This window comes from Rhea pennata, chromosome 4, assembly GCF_028389875.1.
Source record: "Rhea pennata isolate bPtePen1 chromosome 4, bPtePen1.pri, whole genome shotgun sequence".
NCBI lineage: Eukaryota > Metazoa > Chordata > Aves > Rheiformes > Rheidae > Rhea > Rhea pennata.
Window position 1 is genome coordinate 75,823,388 of NC_084666.1, and position 13,723 is coordinate 75,837,110.

A 13,723-nucleotide genomic window follows, 5' to 3' on the forward strand; every position below is an offset into this window, starting at 1 on the left:
GCCTCTCGTTATGGGGTGGTTCCAAGCATAATAGAGCACCTGTCTCAAATAATAAGGTAGACTATCAGAGTTGCTCAAGAGACCCTGTTGAAGAGGGACAAGATGATGCACTTGCTTGTGCATTTCCAGTAGCTGAAAATCTAGTAATCATGGACTAGGCTACTGCCCTCCTAGTCACAGTAACTGTATTGAGTCTTCCAGAGGGGCACTCCCCCTTTAAACATAATTCCTATATGGCAGTAGGGAAGGGCTTATCCCAAGAGAGCAAATCCGGAGAACAGCAAATGAGGCCTGCTACTTGGACTCAGCCTGGATATTCATCTGATGCCAAGCAGTGTAGTTTTACTGACCTATTGACTTAAAATACAGCTATGCCTTTCCCCCTCACCCCCACCTCTTGCTGCTCTTCTGTCCCTAAGGGTGAAACTGTGGCACCAACCTGAAACTTTCAGGAGCTTCAAGGAGGCTTGAGATTTCAGCCAAGGATTCAACATGCTAGACTCTGAAACTAGTCTTTTTTTTTCTTGAGCCTGGAACATCAGTTTTTGTTCCGGTCAGTTCTAGCAGCCTTATCTTGCTTCTGTTTTCCTTCTAAGCGTATTATTTCATAAGAAAAGTCTATGTACGCCAAGTCTCTAGAGGTAGATTGGTATGACGGTAGAGCTCCCTACCGATTTTAATGGAGCTCTGTTACATCACTCAGCAAATGGCTTGTGCTGTTCTTTCCTTTCCTTTTTATTTTTTTAAAACACTCTCCAAGGACTGGTTGCAGGCAGCTTCATGGACAATAACTCTTTCCGTTGTTCCCTCCCTCTCATTATTACCACTTTAAGTGTGGGAAGAACAACTGTTTGCAGTTCTTGCTACTGAGACCAAAAGTCCTATGTCTGCCTCAAACTGCACGTACCTTCTTTACAAACATATCCCTTTTCTGCATCTTTTGTGTCATTTTCTCACATCTCTCTCCTATCAGGCGAGACACCAAAGACACCAAGCATTAAGTCAAGCATTTAACATTACTGTTGTTACTGCATTCAGTGATGGACTCGGGAGACCTGATGGGCAGGGTGCTGTACATACACATACAGGACCGACTTCTCGGTCCCAAAGAGTCAAGACAGAGAAGCGATCAAGGGGAAGGAGCACCCTGTTACAGAAGGGGAAAAAAACACCAGAGAAAATTGTGTCCTTCCTAGTATTGCACAAGGAGCATTGTCTGGGAGATGAAGAAGCCTTTCCCAGAAGATGTGGTATCCTCTTATTCTCTTATTTGCAAAGCAGATAGCACAGGGTTTTCAGCTAAATGTAATTCAACAGAGGGAGTCTTTCTCTTGGCAAGTAAGAGCCACCTCCTTCTCTAACTCACAGGGTAGTCAGCAACACCGAGAACCCACTCCCAGCTTCCCTTTGGCACAAACGGAGGCATTTCTGCTTTGCGTTCCCCTAAGTGCTAAGTAGTGCCACTTTACCCCAATCTGAAGGAAAGTGTGCTGCTCTCATCAAAGTCTGAGAGAGTCTGTACCTGTCAACAAGGGCTCCTCCTCCGAAGGGCTGAGAACGTAAAATACCCGTACCTCTACGGCCAAACATGAACGCAGGAGGGAAAAATGATAGCCCTGGCTATTCCTCATACTTCTCTACTGCTGCCTCTGGGACCGGCTCCAGCATTGTAAGGCAGAATCTGATTGAGCCAGTCCCAGGGACGGAACCGAACGTCTTTACGCTGTAAGTCTCATCAGATCCAGTGCAAGGCAACTCTAACCATCATTCCCTGTTCCAATGACTTCTACAGTGAATGTACTATTGCTAGGTTCAATTTCTCTACTGCATGGCAAAAGCAAGTGGAAGTATGGGTGCAAACATCAGGGGAAATGCAAAGAGAAAACTTACAAGCAGAATTTGAGCTTAAAATACCATGGGATTTTGAATGTGCAAAATACAGACCATCTGAAGCAGTAACTCATTTGTTCCTCACTGTTCAGCAATTTTGATGGCAGTAACTGGCAACAGAATTACTGCACAATGTCATCCTTACGCAACATAGGGTAGTCTCAAACTAAATTGGTACTACTTCTGCGCTGCCATTAAGATGACTTATTTGTTTCTGATTAATTAGATTTCAGCTTCTTTCTTTTTGGCATTACATCTTCCTCCTGTTCAGACTATCTGGACAGTCTAGGTCTGTGTTGGCACAAATCAGTCACTGCAATTCTGGATCAGAAATCTGTGGCTTCGATGAACCTGGCTTCTGGTTCCTGTCAGTCTCTATTGCAGGGTATCATGAGACACTTAGACACATAGACTCGCACACACACATACAATGCGAAATCTCTGCAAAAAAGGCAGCCGTGACAAGGTTGGCTTTTTTGGAACCAGACATAGGTGCCAACTAAAGGTCCTAGCAGCTTGTCTGCCAAAGCTTAAAAAGCTACGACAAACATTTGTCTCCTTGCTCATTTGAAGGCCTCATCATTGCTGGAGCGCGGGAAAGGCTGGGAGGGAGGACAGAGCTCGGCTGTGCACGTTAGTGCTATACCTCTGAAGTCAGTGGAGTTAACAGCAGGCACAGGATCCGGCCACCAGTATCCTTGGCAGGCACCAACTCAGCCGAGTTTACACTGCTGTTAAATCGACAGAGTACGACTCTGCTCTTGCCTAGCATGAAGAAATGATGAATCAGGAATTAAAATTAATGGAGTTGTAACAATGTAAGGGAGAGAAAAAGCAGAGGTATTTCACATCATTCCTTCTGAAATTACATCATATTTGGAAATTGTAATTTTTTTGGCATACAATATATGGGGTCTACAATGTGCAGATGGAAGAGCAGCTTATATTTAATAAAATAAAATTTGACATTCACGGCACATTATCATATACAGTCATACATTATGTATGATATAGACTTAGCATAGTTTACACACAGTCTAAACGTTTACCCTACAGATGGACAGGGAATTAGAGGGATAATCGTCTACATTATAAAAATGATCCAAACGTGTGGGGTTTTTTTTAGAGACAACTTTGTAGAAAACTGATTAAAAGTAGAGACAAGTGATAATACTTTTTCATTTTTATTTTTACGTGCTCCCTTCAGCTTTTAGAAATGATCTCAGCAAATTAAAGCATTTCTAAAGAAAATGAACGTCACCACCTTTTAAAACAGTGAGAGGATAAAAAGGATCTACTACAAAATAGTATTTTGGATCAACCCTCTCACTTTTTGCCCATCTTAAAGAAGCAAAAGGGAAGAGATAGCAATGACTGTGCAGCCTGAGCACCTTAAGCAAGCATACACAACAGTTAAGACTAAACTGCATACAGTTTCAAACTACTGCCTGAATCACAAATACTACTGCATACTTCAACTCACGTATATTTTAGACAAGTTCCTCCTGAAGAGCTTGAAGACTATATACTTGAAATACCTGTTAACTAGCCAACAGGGAAGTTGGGCAATATCACACATTGCCGAAATATGAAGAAAAATTTTGAATTCCAAGTCATATTTTTAAACAAAAATTTTAAGTAGTGCTTTAGATGTAAAAGCTTTACTGGGAAAAATGCCTTAACTTAGTAGAGGCTAGAATATCTATCTTAATGAATAGAAATGGAAAAAATAGAAAACACCAGATTCTCTGGCTCTTGAAGTCATACACTTGTCTACCTATAGCATTCGTTGTTGAGAACTTTAAGAACAAAATACCTAGCCCTGAATTCTGTTAATCTGTAGGCTGTCTATCTTAAAAAACACACACATTTACTCTTAGATAGTGCTTTACCTCTCTGGGAATGCATGTTTTTGATAGCGTACACTGTCATTCTAAAACGCCCCTAAATGGTGCAAATCTTTCTAAACATGTCACATTTGGAGTAAAGCTTTCCATCCAAGTTCGTCCTGAAACAGAATGTTTCAGTGCTTTTAAACAAAAATATTGTCACATTTTTAAATGAATAAATGACTTTTCTAAATAGAATTTTGCAATCTTTCATCTTATTCACTAAAGCCATTTTTATTAAAGCCATTCCTTCAGTAAAGCTGAGACCTCCTCAAGAAATCATCATTACCATGGAATTGCCTGCCATTAAAGCAGTTTTTTCCTTATCATGTATTGTCATCGAGAAATTACAAGTCTGAGTACGTCCAGCAAACACATGAAACTTCGAGAAGTTGCCAACATTGCTTTTGAGCCTGTTTGTTTGTTTTGGTTTGCTTTCACAAAGAAAAAAGCTTTTCACAGGGAATAAGCTTCTGTTACCTCAGAGAAAATTATTTTGTCCAGATTATTTTAGCTCTTTGAAGAAGGAAAAAAGCTCAGAGAAAAAAAATTTCATTTCCTTTAATGAAAGAAACATCCATTTCATTTTTCCAGATTGTCTGCACTGTTTTGAGGTACCCTGCTAGACTGTCTAGGAACAAGATATAAAAATAGTATCTGTCATAATGAGCAACTCACTTCCAATTCTGAAATTAATTCCAATATTGGGCCAAGAAGTTACCAAACATAATTTAGTAAGTCTTCCTTTGTTTGTACTCCTTCATTTATGGGTTTGATCATATTCACTGTTTGCTTTACCTGCACATAATCTATACTGTATATGCTTGTTGTGGCCATATACTTAAAATCCACTATCTAAAATTTCATTAGCAAGCACACTGGAGCTTTGCAGAAGGCTTGGAAATTTTCACCCTCCATTTAAATCAACTTCTGTAAGGCAGAGAATAAAGGTCGTGTTCTTTAACAAGGCTTGGTAATCCAAGACGGAAAAGACTTTGAATTAGAAAGCACAGTCCCGGTAGGAAATGAGAAGTCCTCCAGAAACTTTTCCATTAACTTCGTCTACCGAACCAGTGTTCACTCAGAATTAAGATTAGGGTCTGTTTTCTCTTGTTCACCTGAGAGCATATCAGCTGGTTTGAGAAACTCAGTGAAATTTCCCATCTCTGCTCAAAGTGATTTTATTTTGCAAAATAATAAACCATTTTCAAAAGAGTAGAAAAGTCCTACGGTTACGAGAGAATTCAAGAGTAATGTGCAGACTTTGTGGGATCTTACAGAAGAAGGGTCATCAATAGCTAAAAAGAAATCCTAAAATCTTCCAGTATTTCTTAGGAGAGAAACTGCTAGCAGTGTAGCAACTTCTTTCAATTAAGTTTGAGGGTAACACGTTTTGTCCCTGAAGTTCCTACTGAGCAATTCTGAATCAGCAGGGGACCCATCCACAACAACCTAGTCTGCAAGCTGTAACTGCTAGATACCTGGCCCTGCACTTGGCAACAAAATTAACAGCACCCTTAGGTAACAGACTGGCAGGCTCAGAGATTTTAGCACTGGAAGGGAGCTTCAAGTTATCTACTCTGACTTCTTGAGAAGCACAAAACAGTTAGGCTTGAACGCAAAATTCTCCACCCTCCTTCTCAGGGATTCGTGCCTGCTGCTCTATGTTTTCACTAAGAGCACCTTGATTTTCATCTTCTGCCTCATTTTCTGCTTTCTCCTCTGCTGTATAAAACAGCCCCTTGGTACTTGGTATTTCCATACTGCAAAGATATTTATAAACCAAAATCATGTCACTTCCCTGTCGCTTTTTTTGCTGTCGATAAAACAAACAGATTTGAGTTGTCTTAGTCTCTCCCCCTCCAGCCTCTGCACTCATCCTGTGACACGTCTCCGCATTTTCTGCGGTTTGGGATAACGCCAACCTCACGTGCATTGCCTTGTTTCAGGTCCGCTTTGCACCAGTGCAAAGCGTTTCGAGGGATGCAAATGCAACCTTCCCCCGTGCTAGGGTCACACTGTTATAGTACCTTAAGTTTCCCTTCTACCAATACAGTCTCCAACTCCCAGCTCTAAGGTCGCTAAAATTAACTTGGTAACGAAAGAGACAAAGTTACAGTATATTACCAATCTTTAGCGGCAATATTCAAGGCAATAGCTCTCTCCATAATGATTTGTCATGCAATTTTAGACTCAAAGCTCAAAATTAATTACAAACATGAAACAAATCATGCCGTTAAAACATATATTACAAACAAATTATGCTCTCAAAATAGGTAACTTACAGCCTGGAAAAGTAATTGATAAACCTAAAGTACTCACAAATAATTGTAAAACTGATGAGTAACGTGATCACCCAGTGACCCCCCTATCAGAGTAACCAGTACAAGGAGACAAAACATACAACCAGGGACCACCACTCACTTTATCACAAACCGTAAATAAACCATATGGATTTGCAGGTTTCAATTCTGCTGCTCTTGGATCTTGTGGCTAAAGTAACACCTCCACCTTTTCTTTTTTAATCAATTACAAAACTTGCACCACGCTTTTTAAGTAAAAAAGACAAAAAAATCATTTATGGAGCAGTGTCAGCTCTCAGCTCTGTGCTCAGACTTCACAATAGGAATACCACTTCTGCCTGGTAATCGCTCAGAATCAAGGCTGCAACAAAGTCCTGCTTCATTCCAGTCCTAACTTCTATATGCTCTGTACGTAAGCTTCTGTACAACACAACAGCCACTAAAACTTGTTATTGTGAGAGCTTCAGAAGATCTCTATGATATCAAGAGCACCAATTTCAGCTAATATCTAGTTGTGCCAGTATCCTACTTGAAAAAGCCCACTGACTGTTGGTAACCAGCCCAGCAAGCGTCTCCCTGGCTGGGGATGTTAGTGTTTACCTGCTGTTCATTACTGCCTGTCCTCTATAAACTATCCCTGATCCCCCACGGCTCTGTCGGTAGACAGCATGAGTACCAGCACTTGTTCCTCCATTTCAGGCCATGTTAATGGTTAGCACAGTGATGCTGGTATATCCTTCAGCTGATGAGCAACAAAAAGCAGCTGGGAACAGACATCCCGTCAGTCATCAGAGCCACAATTCAGGAGAAGAAATCTTCCCACGATCTTATTTTGTGCTTGTTGTTGTGGTACCTCTGAACCGACTTTCCCTGAATTACCCATTGAATTTCTCAATTCCTTATATTTGTATTCTCCATGCATCAGATGTAGGTACGCAGTCAGGCTGCTATGTCGCTCCGGGATTGTATCATGCCAAAGGGGCTTTGTACCTTCTCTTTGCTTGTCGTAGCAGGCATGTTGCTAATGGCCTCTGCTTTGCTTTTTCTCCATGGGCGGTCTGAGGTGTTAATTTTTCTCCTAGAGTGATGAATTCCACTACACAGAATTTACATATTTGTTCAAATGAGTGTGGTTCATCAGCATTTCACAAAGTTCTTCAGAGTCTCTGGTCATGTCCTTCTACTGAACAAACCTGAAGTTCACTTCTGCAGGTCTCAGAGAATCCCCTCAGCCTCAAGAACATGACATGTTTTCTGATGAAATAACTCAAGTGCCACGCATGACCCAAAAAATTATCTGAGAAGCAGCACACGTCTTCAAATTTTATATTCTGCTTTTATTACTGCCCAAAGCCATACAGTTTGCTATGTGCAGGGCTGATCTCGCTACACTTCCCATTTTCCTCTAGCTATGAAAAGAACCTGCATCCCAGACTTTTCTGTCTATCCATCTGAGAAATCATGCAGCAGAAGAGACCCTCTTCTAAACCCTACCCCCATTAGATGTACACAGGGTTGAGACTAGGCTGACAGGTTAAGATGATGAGAGAACAGCACTGGACATTCTTGACTTGTATCCTCCCATTCTAAAGAAAGCAAACTATTACATACACTGAGAGTACTCAACATTCAGCTAACACAAATCAATATCATTCCTCCCAATCCCAAGGAACTGTGATGATTTTCCTAAAGTTGAACGCAAGTTTTAAATCCAGTTAGTGAAGAACACACAACAACCTCTAACAGCTATTGTTGCATAATGTCTAATATTTGCCCACATATAATCTAACAGATACTACACAAAAACCCTCACTTTTTCAAGCAAGCACAGCATGGCTGCCTCATTTAATAACATCAGATATGCATCTATACTGCTAGCCCCATCAAGATAAGAAGTGCCATGTGCCCTGCATCTGTTGATGCTGGGAGACTTGGTTAGTACAGCTTATTGTATATGATGCCTATTACCACAGTACTAAATAAAGCCCACAGTGAAATAAAAAAATTGAAATCAGACAGAGTAAGACATTAATACACTGCATTTTAATCAAAGTGAGAGAGGTAATTATTATCTGCATACAACTAGAAAAGCTGAAAGGTTCTAATGGGGAAAAATAAAACCATCTGTCTACTCTAAATCACTGAGAGCGCGCTTTAGGACAATGTCAGCCTCTTAAAGCCTATAACAATTTGGGGCCTTAAACTGAGATGGGAATTGATTAAACCCAAGTATATTTTGTTGCATACAAATCTTTGAATCAAAATATAATTAAACAAATAGTTACTGAAAACAATTTCTGCTGCCACACATCATAAAGGCAAAAAGAAGATATTTTACAGTTCCTGAATTACACGACAGGAATGCGACTAGTGTCCTTCTAATGCAGGACTAAGGAAACAACTGTATTGTTTATTTTAGGACTTCTGAACCTTGGTTAATGTACTTACCTCCCAGTGGGGGAAACTAAGGCTTAGCAACATCCCCCTTGTCCGCATTCCTATAGTGCTCAGAAAATCCAAACCTCTGAACTAGAAGCCAGGTGACAGAAAACTGAAAGATACTCTCTGCCTCATAAAGGCCACAATCTAAGGACATACCTGTATCTTGCAGGGCTGCTCACCACAATTTTAACAATTCTTAGCAAGTTTTCAGGGGCTAACAATGTGCCAGGTGCCGTAACAAAGGGTATTAAAGCAATGCTTTCCACCCATCTTCAGAAGAGTACTTTAGTTGCTTGGCGTCATCACAGCTGAGCTGAGCTGTCTTTTGCCTCTTCTTCCTCCCTTGCTGTGCTTTTCCCAGCACTGCATGCTTAAAGTCCACATCCACATGGATGGTTTTATTACCAAGTCACATAACACAATTTGCCTAAACTGGCTTACCAAAAGCAGTGAGGACAGCGCTGGCTATAATTTGCTTTCCCCAATGAGTTAGATATTTGGATCTGGGCAGCCAAACCTTGGAAACCTCTTATGTAGATTCAGTTGATTTTTTTTCAAATTTGTAAAAGAATATTTTTTTGTTTAAATATAGCTTGAGGAAAAGAAGGTGCTGCTCACCTCCCCCAGACACTCACACATAGCAGCATATCAGCAGCTACAACACTCACTGAAACAAGAGGACTCAGTGTCAACACCCTAACTCCTGCTGGTCTGGTCGTAGGGAAAAACAGAATCTGTTTCACAGGTAATTGCTGGATGGTTGACCTCCTTGATGGAGGAGGGAAGAAAAACAAAATCCAAAAGACTCCCACAGCATTTCATGTGCAGTTAGTGACAGTTAACGCACAGATATCCAATTCAGCTCTGGAAACGTGTAGATGCTGAAGCTTAGTATCCAAAGGGTTTACGTGCCTACAGCAGTGGGTACAGGGGATGTGTCAACAGGCATCCAAACATCACTGTTTTTCTTGAGGTACCTGCACCCTCCCTCTTGTTTGAATGTAGCCTTTGTGCATGCTAAAGGAGAAGTATTTTTTAGTCCTGGTTTAGTACTTCTGTTGAACTTGAAAGGAGAAATGCATTTCATCTACGAAATACCTGCTAAAATACAGTGTGGGTATGAGCAGCCTCAAAGACGCATCAAAAGTTACATTGCTAGTTTATGTGATACCTCATGAAAAGAATAATCAAAACACGCAGCCTTGTAATTAAGGTATATGACTCAGGTTTGATTCCCAGACTACCCTTTGTGACTTAAACCTTCTATGCCTCATTTCCTCACATGTAAAAATAAGGATAAGCCTCTTTCCTTTATGTGTTTTGCCATCTTATCCAACAAGTTACTTTTTTATTTTTTAAATCGTGCTGGCAAGGAAGCTTGTAAATGCACAGGTACCTGGTACTGAAGTTTCTGGAAGCAGGATGGATGAGGAGCTGGAAAGGAGTGAGTGTGCAAGAGTGAAATGACTCACCTCAGTGCTAACAGCAGGTCAGCTAGGAGCACAGAGTAGATCTGCAGGTGTTAGGTCAAGTGCTGTGTCTAACACTCCACAACTGCCTTTTTAAGGAACTTCTTTTGGGACTCCTGGTGCTTTCCTAAAAGAAAATAATCATAAAATGAAGATGCTTTCAATGCTTTCAAAATTCTTCCTAGGTTTCCTTATAGGGAGCATGCATAAGAAAAACCTGTATTAAGACAACATAACAACTGGGGGGACCGATGTATGCAAGCAGAGCTACTATTCTTCCCTTTTGCCAGCATTACTGGATTTTCCTCCCATTTTCTTACCAATTAACTACGGATACCCGTTTTATTATCATTTGGGAAGTAGTCAGTTTATCATACCGTATGTACTGAACACTTAAATGAGTTCTTTTTGTCTGAAGAATTCAGTACTAAAAGACAGCGGTGGCTGGGCGAGAAACGCTATCAAGCAATTTGTAGATAAACACACATAACGTATCTAGATAAAGTTTCTATCAGAAATGATATTGCTTTGCTTGTATATTATATCATGATGTATTAGGAATTGTGTCCGGCATAACACATAGCTGAGTCCAGTTGCAGAATACAGCCATATCGTTCACACGGTGGGACGACACTGAGCACCCAGGTGAACAATCTCTCCAGTGCTGAATTCAACCCTAACGGCCTCCTCCATCAATGCTACTTGTGCTGTTGTTGTTCCATTGCATAGATGAACAAATCTTGAGCGGATTTGGGAAGGCAAAGCTGGGAAGCAGGAGTACAGCTGGAGCAGAGAGGAGCTTTGATTGTTCCACAGTGGGCTCCCTTGCCTAAAATAGTGGAAGGCCATCAATTCCAACTACAATTCCAATGCCATTTTATACAAGCCGAGGATCAAAATCTACTGTATCACATCAGATCCAGATTTATTTAGTACTTGAAGATTTTGCCAGGACCCAAATGACCTTAAGAAAAAACCTACTGCACTCTGATGTCAGTGAGCCCCTCACAGATCATTCCCTTCTCAAGACACAAGCAATCAGATCTCCATAACCGATAAAACAGCCCTTAAGCACCATCTTTTGAACTGCTACTAAAGGAAACAAATCTCTTTGAAAAGAGCAAGGTTGTGAAGCAGGACTCCTCTTTCCCTCCCCCTTCTAAATAGTCAAAGACTCCTGACTTACAGGAGATCAGACCTTACTCCTGTCTTTTCCCACTTCATTCACCTGACAACCTCCTCCACAACAGACATCTTATCAGACGTGACTGATTGCTGTAATCTGTACTCTGGGCAGCCATTAAGCAAATTACCTGAATCATTGCAAGGATTAGTCTCATTAACACATGATTAGCATCAAATTAAAATAATGAGTGTTTAACTTCTGATGTCTTCCAGTTGTTTGAACAGCTTGATCAGCCACACCAGGCTGGCAGGGAGGTGGCAGGTGTCAAAGAGTCAGTGAGAAAAAAATAAAAATAAACGCAAAGGTAGGCTGCAGTGCGCAAGACAGACGGCGGCTCGCTTACTGAACGCAGCGCAGTCGCTCTCAGAGCGAGCTCTGTGGGAAGCTCAACCCCGCCAAAGAGCAGAGACAACTGGCCACCCTGAACCCGCTCTCTGCTTAAGGTGACGCTGCCTCCGCTCTTGTGGAGCCGGACTGCACGCGCTAACAGCGGCGTCACCTGCCTCTCCACCCAGAGCTGTGCTTTCAGAGGGCATCTGCAGCGATGCTCGACATAATAAGCTGCAGGGGAGCCGATGCCTGTGATGTCGACGTAGCCACCGAAAAGGACAGGCTGTGGCAAGCTGGTTCATTCCTTCTCGGTCTGGATTTTTAAACCACGTGAAACCAAAGCCCTGAAGTCCAGCAAAGCTCGTAGCCTCCCTGGAACAGCCGTCACGCTTCACGACAGCTACAGACCATTCCCTAGGCACCATCTAGAGTTCTGCTGCAGTCACCATTAAGGTGGTTTGTTGCTCAGCACCCTTCAATACAAGCAGCAGAGGAGGGAGGGTGCGCTCTTCTCGCCCCATGCGCTCGATGACAGCAAGCAGGCCCCAGCTCTAACGGGAGACGGTTCGGCCTTAGCTCCGGTAGCCCCCTGCTCTCATTCTGTGCCCTGCTACTTACGGACACGGCAGCTCTCCAAAGCTCAGATAACCTGCGTCGGGACTGGCGTAAGCATTAAAAGCATACACTGCTGTTATTCCGAATAGTGCAGTGAAGCCCCTGAACATATACCCCCTCTCTGGCAGCTTATTTTAACTTACTCTAGCCTTACAAGGCCTTGGTATAATTGAATTAGGTCCCCAAGTGTCACCCCTTTCTGTACATTCATTCAAGTTACCGAGCATTGTGCTGCAGATCAACTAGCAGCCTTGTAGAGGAAACAAACCCACAAGCAGCTCTGCTTTTGGTGTCCACTGTATGCAGCCCGGCTCCTCATGGAAACGTAAAGGTGTGACTAGTGACTGGCTCTTCAGGCACGTTTAAACGACATGCGAGGTGAGAATGCGCAGTCCAAGGGCCTGGGCTAAGGGAAGCCCTAAGCAGAACCAAATCCTTGACTGCACAGTGTTGAGGTAGGAGCCTCTGCACTCACTGCTCTCACCTACCGATCCGCCCCCACTGTACTTAACTGCTAACGTAGGTAGCATTGAATTAAACGCTGCCTTGCTTAATTACTGCCTCTTTACATCATGGTCATTTCCTTTATGCTCAAAAATTTGTTAAAAAAAAAAAATCAAACCCATCTCATCTGCAAAGAACTATGTCAGCAATTGCCCCCCCCTTTTTTTTTTTTTTTTCTGTCTGTGGAGACTGAACAAACTGCCATTTTTTGCTGCTTGTTCATTCTCTTCAATTGCTGAAGCAACCAGTCTGCCCGGACACGTTTCAGCTGCTTGATTAGGTCGGGAGAAGCTCGCTACCCCTCTGCCATCCGTAGCTCGACCTGCGCGAAGGCCACCAAGGCTGGCTGCAACCATAGGCAGCAGAGAGCTTTAAGAACCCACCTCCTTTCCCTGCCCTTTGATAGGCGTTGTGAGAATTGTTTCACTGCTTGTCGTTTCAAGGTATTGCACAAGATTCCCCAAGAAGTGAGCTTCTTCATGTAGCAGTTTTACATTAGCAAATCTTCACAAAATGCAGAATGCCTCTCTCACCTATTTAGCATTTATATCAGCACTAAATTGCCCAAATCAGATAATTTTACCTGTCTGCAAGCGCGTAGGAGACTACAGAGGAAACAGTGAACAACATGGGCGTACTCGAGCAGTTACAGCAGCTGGAAAGTTAGCTCTCGTCATCAGTCATTTTAGGACAGCCACGAGTTCCAGGGCTACGGGCTGTATTCTTATTGTACTACTAAGGTTGCAAACGCCACAAATCACTTCCCCCTTAGAATCACCTTCAGCGTAGGCAGCTTGCTGCTCTTCTGTCCTACACAGGGTGACTGAATCGTTATGCTCCGTGTTACCACTATCAGTGTGGAGGGCTTCCTACTGCAGCCCCATGCAGTCCTCATGGCTTCCCCTCAACACAGGGAAACAGTTTCCTATAGCACACGGTCACACAGGAGAAAGCTGATCGCAGTTGCTCTTCATCCCGTGTATGCAGCCCTCAGTATTCAACAAAAACAACTTGGTCTAATTTTAGTGGTGTTGAGGCTCATCGCCAGAAGGTGCTAACAAGATTTTAAACAGCAATTAGTTACCATGCATTAGC

At 42.3% G+C, this 13,723-nt stretch overlaps 1 long non-coding RNA gene across 4 annotated transcripts in view; it reads right to left on the minus strand.

The window, feature by feature from the left end:
• LOC134139664 (uncharacterized) overlaps positions 1-13,723 on the minus strand; it is a 332,576-nt gene that overhangs the window by 218,218 nt on the left and 100,635 nt on the right. For all 4 annotated transcript variants that reach the window (XR_009958233.1, XR_009958232.1, XR_009958231.1 and 1 more), the window contains exon 2: positions 9,997-10,120. This is a non-coding gene — a long non-coding RNA (uncharacterized LOC134139664). The remainder of the gene's footprint in view (positions 1-9,996; positions 10,121-13,723) is intronic.